Genomic DNA, 15,853 nt, shown 5'->3' with positions numbered 1-15,853 from the left:
AGGAACTCTGGAGCTCTGCAGACATTTTTTGGTACCATTCCCCAAATCTGTGCCTCGACACAATCCTGTCTTGGAGCTCAACGGACAATTCCTTCAACCTCGTGACTTGGTTTTTGCTCCGACATGTACTGTCAACTATGGGACCTTATATAGACAGGTGTGTGCTTTTCCAAATTATGTCCAATCAATTGAATTTACCACAGGTGGACTCCAATCAAGTTGTAGAAACATCTCAATAATGATCATTGGAAACAGAATGCACCTGAACTCAATTTTGAGTCTCACAGCAAAGGGTCTGAATACTTGCATTTGCAAAAATTTCGAAAAACCTGTTTTCGCTTTGTCATTATGGGGTATTGTGTGTAGATTGATGAGGGACAAAATACATGTTATCCAATTTAGAATAAAGCTGTAACGTAACAAAAATGTGAAAAAGTGAAGGGGTTTGAATACTTTCCGGATACACTGTATATACAGTGAACAAAAATATAAACGCAACATGTAAAGAATTGGTTCCATGTTTCATGATCTGAAAAATATAAGATTATAGAAATGTTCCCTTGCGCACAAAAATGTTATTTCTCTCAAATGTGTGCACACATTTCTTTACATCCCTTTTAGTGAGTATTTGTCCTTTGCCAAGATAGTCCATCCAACTGATAGGTGTGGCATATCACAAAGATGATTAAACAGCATGATCATTACACAGGTGCACCTTTTGCTGGAGACAATAAAAGGCCACTTTAAAATGTGCAGTTTTTTTCACACAGCACAATGCCACAGATGTCTCAAGTTTTGAGAGAGCGTGGAATTGGCATGCTGACTGCAGGAATTTCCTCCATAGCTGTTGCCAGATAATTTCATGTTAATTTCTCTACCATACTGTAAGTAACCTCCAACGTCATTTTAGAGAATTTGGCAGTATGTCCAACCGGTCTCACAACCGCAGACCACGTCTAACCACGCCAGCCCAGGACCTCTTTATCCGGCTTCTTTACCTGCGAGTTGCGTTTTATAATTTTGTTCAGCATACAGTATATTTAGACTCTGGACTCCGACATTGCTCATCCTAATATTTCTATATATTTTTATTCCATTCTTTTACTTTTAGATGTGTGTGTATTGTTGTGTATTGTTAGATATTACTGCACTTTTGGAGCTAGGAACACAACATTTCGCTACACCAGCAATAACGTCTGCTATAAACATGTGTATGCGACCAATAAAATTAGATTAAATATTTGATTTGATTTATTTCTGCATCTTCCTTCCTGTCTATTTCATCTTTGCTGAGTGATTACAGTGTTTTTCATGAGTAAAAGTGAGGTGAAGGTTTTTCTCTTCCTCTGAGGTGCTGTTCCTTTGTGCAGCTCTGCTCTGCTCTGCTCTGCTAGCTGCTGAATGCTCTATTTGTCTCAGTGAAATATGGAGGCCTGTGGAGCATGTTAAGGAACAGCAGGCACATAAACTGTTTCAGTGCTAATACTGCTGCAATCTCTCCCAACCACCTCACCATTAGTCTTAATTTCAAGATAAGGTGAGATTCAGTGTTTTTTGTTTAAAGACACACATCACTGTAATTGGAAGCGAATGTGGCTGGGAAATGTGCAGCAGGACATATCACACAACAGCTTACTATAGCTGGTATATAACTGAAAAGTGTCAATCTTGAGCGTTCAAGGGTTGAGAGAAATGCCTGACAGAATATCTCAACGTCACGTTTCAAGTACTAGTGCCGCAAAAGGTATATCGCTCCTGTCCGTCTGTCTGTCTGCAGAATGGTGAGCCAAGAGCTTTAATTTTTTCTCTTTCAGCTCTTGTCTCTTTGAAGTCCTGAGTCACAGAGGAGCGCCCCAAGCCCAGGACAATCATCATATTAGTCTATGATCCTCACTGAGTAGCCAGGAGAGGTTTGTTACGGATTCACAGCCTGGACTGTGTGGACAGGGATATTATTCTGTGTGAACAAACACAGTGAGGTCCTCCCCACCTCCATTCACTCCATTTGACAGATGTTGTCAATTTCCCAGGTTGAAACTGTTGATGAAACTGTGCCACAGCCGGACATAATGGATGGGACTTATATCCCAAATCCCTTCCTCCATCAAACCCCAAAGCAATTAACTTCCATCCAACACAAGTATATTCTGATGCCCCAACTCAGTACAGTACAGTACAGTCATATATTGAAATGCGACAGAGAAATATAAAAAAAACACCAGGCAGGTTGTTACCCTTTTTCCTATCCTCTGAGGTCCCTTTTCTACACATTGAAATTCCTGGCTCCGATCTGTGATTTACGGGGAATATGCTGTATGCAATCCATTTTGTACTTCCTGTGCTCTACAGCAGGACATCTGGACAGCGTTCGCAGGGTGAGCTGTATGACACAGCTGTCGGAAATATGGCCCAGTCCTGAGGGTCTCCATGACCTTATGATGTGTGTGTGTGTGTGTGTGTGTGTGTGTGTGTGTGTGTGTGTGTGTGTGTGTGTGTGTGTGTGTGTGTGTGTGTGTGTGTGTGTGTGTGTGTGTGTGTGTGTGTGTGTGTGTGTGTGTGTGTGTGTGTGTGTGTGTTTGTGGTGTATGGTGTTGCGGGGCAATGGGATCGGAGATCAGAGATGAAAATACTTATATAATGATACGGTTTCCTCCACTATATGGAGAGATATTAGGGGCAGTATGTCCTATTTTAAGTCCTTTCAAACATTGTATAATGTTATCCCTCTAAGTGTATAAACTTCACCCAGCCTTATGCACTGACGTATACAGTTCACAATCCTATCAGGCTGTCCTAAAATTGTATCTATCCAGAGATAAAAACAATTATGTCAAAACTAGATATAATTTAACCCACGTAAGAAGACTAAGAATAATCTTTGCCTAGACATTTCTCTTGTATCTTTCAAAACAGAACAACCTTAATATTACAAATCCAATCAAATCAAATTGTATTTGTCACGTGCCAAATACAACCTTACCATGAAATGCTTACTTACAAGCCCTTAACCAACAGTGCAGTTCAAGAAATAGAGTGAAGAAAAGATTTACTAAATAAAATAAAGTAAAAATAGAAAGTAACACAGTAGAATTATATGACAATAACGAGGCCACAGTATATACAGGGGGCCCGGTACCAAGTAAAATGTGCAGGGGTACATGTTAGTCGAGGTCATTTGTACATGTAGCTAGGGGGAAAGTGACTATGATAAACAGCGAGTAGCAGCACTGTAAAAACACACCGCCTGGTATATAGGGTCTGGATGGCAGGATGCTTTTCCCCAGTGATGTATTGGGCTGTACGCACATCCTCTGTCTTATGGTCAGAAACCTAGCTGTTGCTATACCAGGCGGTATTACAACCGGTCAGGATGCTCTCGATGGAACTCGTAACTCTCAACCCGCTCCACTTCAGCCCCGTCGATGTAAATGGAGGGCTGTTCAGCCCTCCTTTTCCTGTAGTCCATCGCATAGAATCGGTTTGTGGTGCTATATAGACGGCTATGAATAATATAGATGAGAACTCTCTTGGTAGATAGTGTGGTCTACAGCTTATCATGAGGTATTCTGCCTCAGGCGAGCAATACCTCGAGACTTCTTTAACATTAGCCATCGCGCACCAGCAGCAGTTATTGACAAATAGACACACAGCCCCTCCCCTCGTCTTACCAGATGTAGCTACTCTGAGTAATCACTGTTCTGATGTCTAGAAGCTCTTTTAGGTCAAAACCTGGTTCAGTCTTCTTTTCACCAGACACTGGGAGATGAATACACTATAATTATTGTATGACAACAAGAGATACAGTGCATTCAGAAAGTAGTCACACCCTTTTACTTTTTGGCTTGAATACAAAGTGGTATATTTAGGGCAAATTCAATACAACACACTCTCCATGTGTTCAAGCATAGTGTTGGCTGCCTCATGTCATGGGTATGCTTGTAATCATTAAGAACTGGATAAAAAATATTTGGAATGGAGCTAAGCGCAGACAAAACCCTAGAGGAAAACCTGGTTCAGTCTACTTTCCACCAGACACTGGGAGATGAATTCACCTTTCAGCAGGACAATAACTTAAAACACAATGCCAAATCTACACTGGAGTTGCTTACCAAGAAGACAGTGAATGTTCCTGAGTGGCCGAGTAACAGTTTTTACTTATATCTGCCTGGAAATTTATGGCAAGACCTTAAAATGGTTGTCTACAAATGATCAACAACCATTTAGACAGAGCTATAAGAATTTAGAAAATAATCATGGGCAAATGTTTCACAATCCATGTGTGAAAAGGTCTTAGAAACTTACCAAGAAAGACTCACAGCTGTAATCGCTGCCGAAGGTGCTTCTACAAAGTATTGACTCAGGGGTGTGAAAACTTATGTAAATTGGATATTTCTGTATTTAATTTTCATAAAATTTGCTAAAATGTCTAAAAACATGTTTTGACTTAAACATTATGGTGTATTATGTGTATTTATTTAATCCATGTTGAAGTCAGGCGGTAACAAAACAAAATGTGGAATGAGGGAAGGTGTATGAATACTTTCTGAAGGCACTGTAACCACATGAACACAGGCAATGTTCCTACTCTCCTCTCTGTGAGGGGGTGATCCTATTTAATGCGCCTCACCACACATGCAAAGACCAAAACATCCAACTGCCAGCTTCTGTGCCGCACACACAGAAAGATCCCAAGACAAGACAGTACTTACAAGACTTAACTTCATTCTCCACGCTGGTCCCTCGCGAGATACATAATGAACAACCATTCCCTCTACAGGCAATCAAACCAATCCAATCCAAAGGGAAAATCAGAGCATAGAACAGTAAAGGGTCTGTCAAAATCCCAGGGACTGCTCTGGATGTGTCCACTCGCACTGGATCCTGTCACACAAGCTGGGGACAGAGTGAGAGAGGTGCTGTTGTAGACAAATATGTTGTCAAAGCCTCTAGCTTGGCAAAGAAGCTCATTAAGCCACTGACAATCATTCTCACAAAGCTCAATCTAAATTCTATTCACTGGCTGTGTACAAAAGAGAGAGGAGGTTAAAGTGGAGGAATGCAAGTTCCATCTCGCCCCCTCGCTGTCCTGCCCAGCAATATGTTCGCTGCACCTGAAGCTTTGTTTAAAGTGCTGTTTAATAGAGTTAAGCAAACACGTGTTACAGAATACACACAAGAGCACAGGTGGGAGCAGGATGGTAGAAATCAGCCTTTAAGTGTTGTCTGTTGAGTAAATGCTCCTACATTGTTATTTACAGTTCTCAGGGAGCAATCGTCTTTGCAGACAGGGACAATATCCTTATTTCCAATAATGTTTGTGGAGATTGTCTCTCAGCATTACAGAAGACGAGGCTACAGTATCCCTACAGTACATCTGTGACCAGGTCTGCTCTTGACCTCACCCCCCCGGCCAAAGGAAGCATAATAATTTGGCTGGAGATGATATTTTGTTTGTTTGACCAGAAGAACCATTGAGCCTGTAATGAAAACTGGAATTTTCTGAGTGACTGGTTGAGAGACGTTCATTGACACAGATTGGTGACCACAGACAATATTCCAAGAGTCCACAGATGGGGGGAGTAGAGCATGTGTGACCTGTGGGGAGGAAGCAGAGAGCAGAGCAGAGAGAGTGTGCTGAGACTGTCGATAAGATACCTCCACATCCTGACAAAAGCACTGTCTCGCTCTCACGACACCGGGGGGAAGGGAAGGGAGCTGCACAGGCTGGATGATGTATAGTGTGGACCCAGGTCTGAGGCTTTTGCTTTAACAAGGAGAAAGGAAGAAAATGAAAGGGGGGGGCGGAGGGTCATGCTTGAATTATGCTGATGCAGGTCGTAAATCCGCAGCAAAAAACCTACCAAAGGCATGACTGTTTGTGCAGGCCCACTGCAAGGTTCTTATCACTTGGGCTTCACATGTGCTGAAAGTTGTATAATGGTGGGAATTAGATTGTATACCTTTAATGTTTCAAATGGACACGTTAGATAAATGGACGCTTTGCTAGTGGATAGATGCACATTAAGTACATTAAGTCATCATATGCTGTATATGGAGGCTATATTATTTTAATTAGAAATTGTATTATGATTAATTCATATAAGTGTATTCCATTCTGAGGTTGTATAAAGTTCATCCTCTGTGACTTCAACTAGTTATATTAAAGGGTTAGTTCACCAAAATTACATATAATTTTACAGAAACAAAAAGATCCCGCCTTTGCTGTTTCCATCAGGCCTGTCGCAACATTTTTTATCAAACATGTACTTTGCTCGCATAAAAAGATTGGATGGAAACCTGGTTTGAGACAGAATTATCCACCACGATCAACAAAACACCCAATTATGGAATTTCTCATGGAAGAATGGTGTCACATCCCTCCAATAGAGTTCCAGTCACTTATAGAATCTATGCCAAGGTGCATTGAAGCTGTTCTAGCTCGTTGTGGGCCAACGCCCTAAGACACTTCTTGTTGGCATTTTCTTTATTTTGGCAGTTACCTGTATCAATGCACAATTTTCTGTGTCTTTTTATGATTTCCAGAAGACACAAAGATGACGGATGTGACCTTAAAAAGTCATAATTTAGAGCTGAAGCAATGGCTGGGATATGTTCTGGACAGTCGAAGGAGGACATTGGCCTTTTCATAATGTGAGGAGCAGATTGCCAGAGCCAGACACTGAGAACACTCACATGCCTTTGCTCTGCAAAGACAGAGACAGAGGCAGCGGCAGCCAAGTCCTCCAAGACCCTCAGACCTCTCTTTGAGCAGCAGCAGGATGAAGCCACGATTATGGCCACATAAACAGAGGGAAGCCTTATGAACTTTAAACAAATGCTTACTGCTTGGAGCTCGACAGCTCTGGAGGCGAGGATGTTGGGAGGGAAGGTACTAGGGTAAAGCTGCCAGTTCCCAAAAGCTTAGTGTTCACACACTCAGGCCAGACAAACCTGACATTGTCCTGAGCACTGCCCCGGGGACTGCCTCTTCCCCTCTTCCCCCTCTGTTCTCGACCGCTCTAACCCATTCACACCTCTGCCCCCACAGATTACATGAATGGGACATGATTTATAGTGGCACAAAAGCAAACATTTATTCCACTTAAAGCCATTTGTTAAAATGCCATGGAGAAGTCTGTGGGAGACTCACAGTATATGGAGATCGAGCTTGGAAGCTGTAATAAGCTTTTTTTGTGTAATCTAACATATTTAAAGACATGCTCCGGAACTTTGGTGACTAGTAAATATTTGTTAAACCTCCCACTTTGGGCTGGATGTGTCAATGTGTAGTTCATACATGCATAATCTATGAGCAGAATTACTGTCTTACCTCAATTAGCCACGAAATCCATAGTTTGAAAGCGACTGTGGCTACGAAGTGGCTACTTTGAAGAATCTCAAGTATAAAATATATTTTGATTTGTTTAACACTTTCTGGTTACTACATGATTCTATATGTGTTATTTCATAGTTTTGATGTCTTCACTATTATTCTACAATGTAGAAAATAGTAAAAAAATTAAGAAAAACCCTTGAATGAGTAGGTGTGTCCAAACTTTTGACTGGTACTGTATGTGACATAGTAGACAATTTCCAGGGACCCCTTTAGGCTTGTGAGCCTTACTTCAGAACTACTGGCTAAAAAGTATACACAAGTACCAGAGAATCTCTTTAATAGTATGCCATTGCTGGGATATTTGCTTGTGGGTCTACATGTGATACAGTTAATTTATAATACACACGCACATGACCAAGAAGAAATTGGAACATAGAAAATAAAATGCAGATATTCTCCACCAATCTTTCTATGAGAGAAAATGTTTTCAATTATGTTTAATTTACAACACATTTATTTCCTCCTCCAGGCAGCAATCAACAAATACTATCTGGCCAGAGTGAGAAAAAGGCCTATCTATCCTATCAAGTCAATGTAATGGAATTAGAAACATGGTCCATACCAGAGTTCCCTCAGGCAACTTGGAATACAGCAAAACAGAAGGACACGGGAAAGAGCATAGCCTGCATCAACAACTTTAGCCCCACACCCCATAGTGGACATGTTGTTCTCATATTGTCCTGTACCCTGATAGCAGAGAAAAGACTCAGGGAGGGTAGACTGAGGGAGGGGAGAGGAGACTGAGAGAGGGGAGAAGAGACTGAGGGAGGGGAGAAGAGACGGAGGGAGAGGATACAGAGGGAGGAATGGGAGAGGAGACAAAGGGAGGGGAGAGGAGAAAGATGGAGGGGAGAGGCGATTATGGGAGGGACAGAGGAGCCAGAGGGAGGGGGAGAGGAGACTGAGGGAGTGGATAGGAGAGGAGAATGAGGGAGGGAAGAGGAGAATGAGGGAGAGGATACAGGGGGAGGCAGGGGGGACGAGACAGAGGGAGGGGAGAGGAGACAGAGGGAGGGGAGAGGAGACAGAGGGAAGGGAGAGGAGACAGAAGGAGGGGAGAGGAGGCAGAGGGAGGGGAGAGAAGACTGGGGGAGGGAAAAGGAGACTGAGGGAGGGAAGAGAGGATTATGGGAGGGAGGGGAGAGGAGAGGAGAGGAGTCTGAGGGAGGGAGGGAGACACAGGGGTCGCCAAACACATCACTGGGGGTACACTGTCTGCCCTCCAGGACACCTACAGCACCCGATGTCACAGAAAGGCCGAAATGATTATCAAGGACATCAAACACCCGAACCACGGCCTGTTCACCCCACTATAATCCAGAAGGCAAGGTCAGTACAGGTGCATCAAAGCTGGGACAGAGAGACTGAAAAACAGCTTCTATCTCAAGGCCATCAGATTGTTAAATAGTCATCACTAGCTACCACCCGGTTACTAAATCCTGCATCTTAGAGGCTGCTGTCCTATATACAGTTGAAGTCAGAAGTTTACATATACCTCAGCCAAAAACATTTCAACTCAGTTTTTCACAATTCCTGACATTTAATCCGAGTACTGAAAAAGCGTGTGCTAGCAAGGAGGCCTACTGACTCAGTTACACCAGCTCTGTCAGGAGGAATGGGCCAAAATTCACCCAACTTATTGTGGGAAGCTTGTGGAATGCTACCTGAAACGTTTGACCCAAGTTAAACAATTTAAAGGCAATGCTACCAAATACTAATTGAGTGTATGTAAACTTCTGACCCACTGGGAATGTGATGAAAGAAATAAAAGCTGAAATAAATCATTCTCTCTACTATTATTCTGACATTTCACATTCTTAAAATAAAGTGGTGATCCTAACTGACCTAAAACAGGAAATTTTTACTCGGATTAAATGTCAGGAATTGTGAAAAACTGAGTTGAAATGTATTTGGCTAAGATGTATGTAAACTTCCGACTTCAACTGTGTGTGTATGTGACCAATAACATTTGATTTGATTTGATTTTGAGGGAGGGAGTGAGGGGACAGAAGAAGAGGAGAGAAGACAGGGGGGGGGGCGAGGGAGGGGAGACTATGGGAGGGAGGGGATAGGAGAGGAGTCTGAGGGAGGTGAGAGGAGACTGTGGGAGGGAGGGAGGGAGGGAGGGAGGGAGGGAGGGAGGGAGGGAGGGAGGAGGAGTCTGAGGGAGGGGAGAAGAGACTGAGGGAGGGGAGACAGAGGGAGGGGAGAAAGGGGAGGAGAGGAGACAGGGAGGGAGGAGGAGACAGGGAGGGAGGAGGAGACTGAGGGAAGGAAAAGGAGACTGAGGGAGGGAAGAGGAGCCTGACGGTGAGGAGACAGACAGAGGGAGGGAAAGAGGGAAGGAGGGAGGGAGGGGGACAGAGGGAGGGGAGAGGAGACAGAGGGAGAGGAGACAGAGGGAGGAGGGGGAAACAGAAGGAGGGGAGCAGGTGTGTTCACCAGCAGTGTCTAACCTCGGTTTAACCCTTATACTTCTAGATATCAGACAGTCGGCTCTTTATGCTCAGGTGGGTCTTGAGTATCTCCTTCTGTCCCTTCAAGGAGATCTATGCTCAGACATTAAACATCGCTTCAAAGCCTCAGACTGAAAGTAAAGTAAGTTGGGGTCAATGAAGGACATCCCCACTGGGAAAAGAGTGATCACCGATGAGGCGGCACTAAAGCTAATTTAGACAAGTTCAGAGGCTTGGCTGATATACACACTGTACACAGTATGAAGTTCTTTAATTGAACTTTGGGCAGATAGCCCAATGTTGTTGTTTTCACCCCAAACTCATCTGCTAGTCAATGTGTGAAAAAACCTGGATATTAATACTGCAATCTGACATGGTTTATTGTTAATTACTGTGTGCATTAATCTGAAAGTGACTAACAGAATACTGTGCTTCCCCAAAGTATTTTTCCTGTGTATTTTCTTTACGGTGACATTACTACAGCTTATGATATCACCATGCAGATCACTTTGACAACTCTCTCCACAGCTGTGTATGGACAACTAGCCGTAGTCCAAATCTTGACCCCTGATGTATGGAGGATGTTTTTATTTCACGGTTTGCGAATCCCATCACAAACAACATCCACCTCTGTTTCATCCAACATATTGAAATCACTTAAATTGCCGGATATCTGATGGATACTGTACGTGACCTCCGACAGCACATGAAAATAAGATTAAATTCCACCTATTTGATTGCCCATGCAATTCTCCATTATACCTTGACACTTTAATGGCCTCTACACTTCTTTCCAGATCCAGGTTTAAAGGCCATTAATGCAGCACGACACTAGAAAGAGAGCATCCGATCAGACCAAAAGCATAAAGCTCACGCCAGATAAATCAGGCAAAAAACAAGGATACCTTTTCAAATTGGTACATACTCTATAACAAGTATGTGCTTATTATAAATCCCAAATCTTTCTGATAATTCCTTCCACTTCCTTCCACACAACAATATATTGAGAAACTGCATGCTGTTCTGAACATGTTAAGTTGATCCAAAAACAAGGATACCTTTTCAAATTGGTACATACTCTATAACAAGTATGTGCTTATTATAAATCCCAAATCTTTCTGATAATTCCTTCCACTTCCTTCCACACAACAATATATTGAGAAACTGCATGCTGTTCTGAACATGTTAAGTTGATCCAGCAGGTGGTAAGGTATTGTGCACTGTGTGTGAGTTCAGCAGTAGGTGAGTCGATCAGAACAGCCATACGGCAAGGATGAGCCCTGACTGACTACAACCCTGCCAGGACAGACAGGAGGACAGGAGGGCCAGAGAGGCATCCAGCTTGCTCAGTGAGACACCAGGCCGGTGGAGAGCCCAGCGAAGCCGCACAGATGGTGTGCTCATTGAGCATGGCTGTCGTCATGGGATCACTCCTCATGATTAGCACACCTACTGAAAGCTGCATGCACGCTAGCGTCTGTTGCACATACAGCACTGGCTGAGATACAGCAATAGGGTAACTGGTTTGTGAGTGTGTGAGTGTGTGCTTGGTAGTAGTAGAAAAATTGTGATTCTGGCTGTAGATTACTTTTACAGTCCTTTAACAATTGAAAACTGTGATATACAAGTGAAAGAAAGTGAAACTTATAGTCTGGGACCACCAGGACAAAAATAATGGCTCCTATATGCCACCTCTTATCTAGTTCAGATGAAGTGTCCACTGAATCATGTTACCCCAGAAATCAATGAGCTATTTCCCCAAAAGTCACTGTTAACAAAGGAAAGGGTATCCAAGGCTGATATTTTCAGTGTGTAGACTGCAGATTGAGAATACAGCACAAACAGAAGTCTGAAAAGACAAATTCATTAAAATAACTGCGCTGTCTTTCAGTCAACTATGTATGCAAGGCAACCGAGCTACGAAGCTTTGCTCAACCTGGAGACCCACACCCAGAACACACAGCATTCCAAATGGTCGCAGGGTTCGGCACACACACACACACACACTGTGGTCTGCATTGAATCAGCCCTCCTCCAAATGGAGCAGTTCAATTGTAATCTAATGGTTGGATCCTGCAGGCAGGGAGCATTGCAGATCAGATCATCATCACCATCTACACAGCAGCAGTGAACAGCAGCAGCAGCCCACCTGTCTGTCAGATAGAGGAGCTGTCTCATAAACCAGTCCAGGCAGAACCCTCCTCTCCACCAAAGGCCACTATTGTTCCCTTCTATCTGATTTAGCCAACAAGTTGGATTAATTATTTCCAGAAAACAGACTTTTTATCCCAGAGACCTATTAAGGGAAAGCATAGAGGGTAATTCAGTTAAGCGAGAGCCCTCATGATAAGCAGTGAGCATCTCAGACCTTTTAAGGAGTGGCCTGCCTGCCTGCCGTCTGTCCACACAGACAGCATGAAGGCCAGAGCACAGAAACTGAGGTGCCTTCCTGTCGTGGTAGACTGCTAATCCTCATGTGGAAAATGTCTCAGGGATCCGTCTCACAAGAACGAGCAGCTCGAGATGAGGAGGCAGTCCAATATTTTGGGGGGAATTAATGGTGTGTGTGTGTGTGTGTGTGTGTGTGTGTGTGTGTGTGTGTGTGTGTGTGTGTGTGTCTGTGTGTCTACTGTAATAAAAAATTCAGGTCACTACAGGCAGCGCAGTTCCAAAACCCTTCAAGCTGCACCATTACTGTCAATTGATGAGCAAAAATGGCGACGTGTGTTTTATTGTACAATAGTTAAGACATGCTTTGTAATACTGGATGTTTTTTCTTTGCCTATATGAATCCTCTGTAGAACTACATATTGTATTCATGTATGGAGACATTATAAATGAGAATCATTCTAATTCATGGGACACCGTACATTACGAAAACATACACTCTTAGCAAAGAGGGTTCCAAAAGGTTTCTCCGGCTGTCCCCAGCAGAGAACCCTTTTTGGCCCCAGGGAGAACCCTTTTTGGTTACACGTAGAACCCTTTTGGGTTCCATGTAGAAACCCCTGAGGAAAGGAACCCAAAACGGTTCTACGTGGATCCAAAAGGGATCTACCTGAAACCAAAAAGGGTTCTTCAAAGGGTTCTCCTCTGAGGAGAGCTGAAGAACCCTTTTTGGTTCTTGACAGATCCTTTTTTTATAAGTGTACCATGAAACTGTCAGTCCATGGGTACCCCACAGGGGTGGGAAAGACGTATCTTCATTGTTCTCAGTGTTAGGCCGTTCTACTTTTCCCATAGCCAATTAGCCATTGTCAGGTAGAGGAGCCCATAGGCACAAATCTATAAAGGTGCACCAGGAAACTGCATTACCATGCAAATAATGTCCCTTGTGGTTTCATGTATACCTGATGGATTGCACTAATCAATTGCTTGTTGGGGCAAGAGGGCTTGTTGTATTAATTATTCAATCGAAGCATGTTTTTGGGGAATTGATGTAGAAAATAGAAAACTTTAGACTCTTAAGTTAGAGCCATATTCCTTATCAACTTAACCAACAGCAATAAGGCACTTGATACTTTGTGCCTGAGGGTCTTGTTGAGAAAACACGCTGTCAGCACTTAACATTATTCTACAAATGTAGGATAGTTATGGAGATATTACCAAACAAAAGACAACTAAAGAAATGTATGTAGGGGTATAAAACTGCATCTGCAAGCCACATCTGGTGTTTCTAAACCTTATGGAACAGTAAAATATAGTACTTTTCAGGGTCTGATGTCAGATAACCGGCTGATACTCAGCCATGCGAAACAGTTTAGGCCTACTATTCTGATAGTATTAAGGAGCAGCGAAGAACATGGAACAACACGTATTATCCTGTTTGACCTGATGAAGCTCCATCTCGAACCAAAAACATCACTATTCAATCTGTTATGCAAGCAATACAGCAGGTGGGCTACATGGGTTTAGTAAACATAAGTTCTAATTATCTTAATACATACCCACCATTTAGCAATGACTCCGTTCATTATTAATATCTGAACCTATTGATGGGATATTAACCAGCTGTATAACGTGGGATAACTCTGGAAATAGAATGATTGAAAAGCTTTTTATTGTCCGAGTCCGAGAGCCTGTGCCACTTGAAAGCATTCTCACATCAATGAAACAAATGCCTGCTTCACTGAAACACTATGCACACCCGGAAATGTATCTTTCTGAAACTTGAAAGGAACGACGGAGCATTACATAATCCAGTCAAAAGGACCTTTTAGAGTGCTGTCTTTGTCAAGCTCACATCAAACGATCCGCCTGGAAAGAGAATAGTATTGCTTTGTGTTGTCTGTCTGCGTGTGGCTGAAGGTTTGTTGTTTGCTACTCTATAAATCACGCAGAGTAGAAGGAACTACTTTTCCCACGCATTGTGGTGTATTTTTGTTACATAGAACATTTGTAAGTAAGGATGTTCAGTCCTCATGTATGTCATATTAGATACAGTTTCTGTTCTGTTTCAGTGTGTATCTCAGTCCTAAAAAATGATTTGGCTACCCCCCCAAGAGTGCGTGAAGAGCATATTGTCAATAGTTTTTTGGTGCCAGTGCACTACCCATTTAGAAAGTGATTCCTACCACAAAATAACATATTCTAGTCTATCTGCAAAATAAATGGAAAAGGCATTAATATTATTTATTATATTTGCCCATGGACACATGTATAATGATATCCACTTTTGGAACCATCTGGTGGTATTGTGGCTCCAGCATTCATGGCTGTGGTTGGGTAAAATGTTGTGCCAAAACAAAGGGTGTTCTGTTCCAGATTCCCATTTAATTTAATTCCCATTTCATACCAAGGATTACAGGATTCAAGTGATATGTTGAATATATTCATTTACATATAAGCTGTGTATGACATAGTTTGTACACTCTTTTGTTGAATGTGCTACTCTTTTCATCTGTGTAAGTGTCAGTGAAAGGGTTTACAGGGGATATAGTGAGTTACAGTGGCTTGCGAAAGTATTCCCCCCTTTGGCATTTTTCCTATTTTGTTGCCTTACAACCTGGAATTAAAATGGATTTTCTGGGGGGTTTGTATCATTTGATTTACACAACATGCATACCACTTCGAAGATGCAAAATATTTTATATTGTGAAATAAACAAGAAATTAGACCCAAAAAAACTTCAGCGTGCATAACTATTCACCCCCCAAAGTCAATACTTTGTAGAGCCACATTTTGCAGCAATTACAGCTGCAAGTCTCGTGGGGTAAGCTTGGTACACCTAGCCACTGGGATTTTTGCCCATTCTTCAAGGCAAAACTTCTCCAGCTCCTTCAAGTTGGATGGGTTCTGCTGGTGTACAGCAATCTTAAAGTCATACCACAGATTTTCAATTGGATTGAGGTCTGGGCTTTGATTAGGCCATTCCAAGACATTTAAATGTTTCCCTTAAACCACTCAAGTGTTGCTTTAGCAGTACGCTTAGGCTCATTGTCCTGCTGGAAAGTGAACCTCCGTCCCAGTCTCAAATCTCTGGAAGACTGAAACAGGTTTCCCTCAAGAATTTCCCTGTATTTAGTGCCATCCATCAATCCTTCAATTCTGACCAGTTTCTCAGTCCCTGCTGGTGAAAACATCCCCACAGCATGATGCTGCCACCACCATGCTTCACTGTGGGGATGGTGTTCTCAGGGTGATGTGAGGTGTTAGGTTTGCGCCAGACATAGCATTTTCCTTGATGGCCAAAAAGCTACATTTTGAGTCTCATCTGAATAGAGTACCTTCTTCCATATGTTTGGGGAGTCTCCCAAATGCCTTTTGGCAAAAACCAAACGTGTTTGCTTATTTTTTTATTTAAGCAATGGGTTTTTTCTGGCCACTCTTCCGTAAAGCCCAGCTCTGTGGAGTGTATGGCTTAAAGTGGTCCCATGGACAGATACTCTTATCTCCGCTGTGGAGCTTTGCAGCTCCTTCAGGGTTATCTTTGGTCTCTTTGTTGCCTCTCTGATTAATGCGCTCCTTGCCTGGTCTGTGAGTTTTGGTGGGTGGCCCTCTC

At 42.7% G+C, this 15,853-nt stretch overlaps 1 protein-coding gene across 7 annotated transcripts in view; it reads right to left on the bottom strand.

The window, feature by feature from the left end:
- The window catches only part of LOC129851136 (neural cell adhesion molecule L1-like protein), a 101,589-nt gene that overhangs the window by 45,536 nt on the left and 40,200 nt on the right, over positions 1–15,853 (bottom strand). Inside the window, exon 1 of one of the 7 annotated variants that reach the window (XM_055917446.1) lies at positions 4,710–4,861. The exons of the other annotated variants lie outside the window; for them this stretch is intronic. The gene's annotated coding sequence lies outside the window, so the exon portion shown is untranslated. Of the gene's footprint in view, positions 1–4,709; positions 4,862–15,853 lie in introns of those variants that run through there. 7 annotated transcript variants of the gene reach the window in all.

This window comes from Salvelinus fontinalis, chromosome 3 (genome assembly GCF_029448725.1).
Source record: "Salvelinus fontinalis isolate EN_2023a chromosome 3, ASM2944872v1, whole genome shotgun sequence".
Taxonomy (NCBI): Eukaryota; Metazoa; Chordata; class Actinopteri; order Salmoniformes; family Salmonidae; genus Salvelinus; species Salvelinus fontinalis.
Note: the sequence above shows the minus strand (reverse complement) of the source record. Positions and strands in the feature narration are given on the sequence as shown.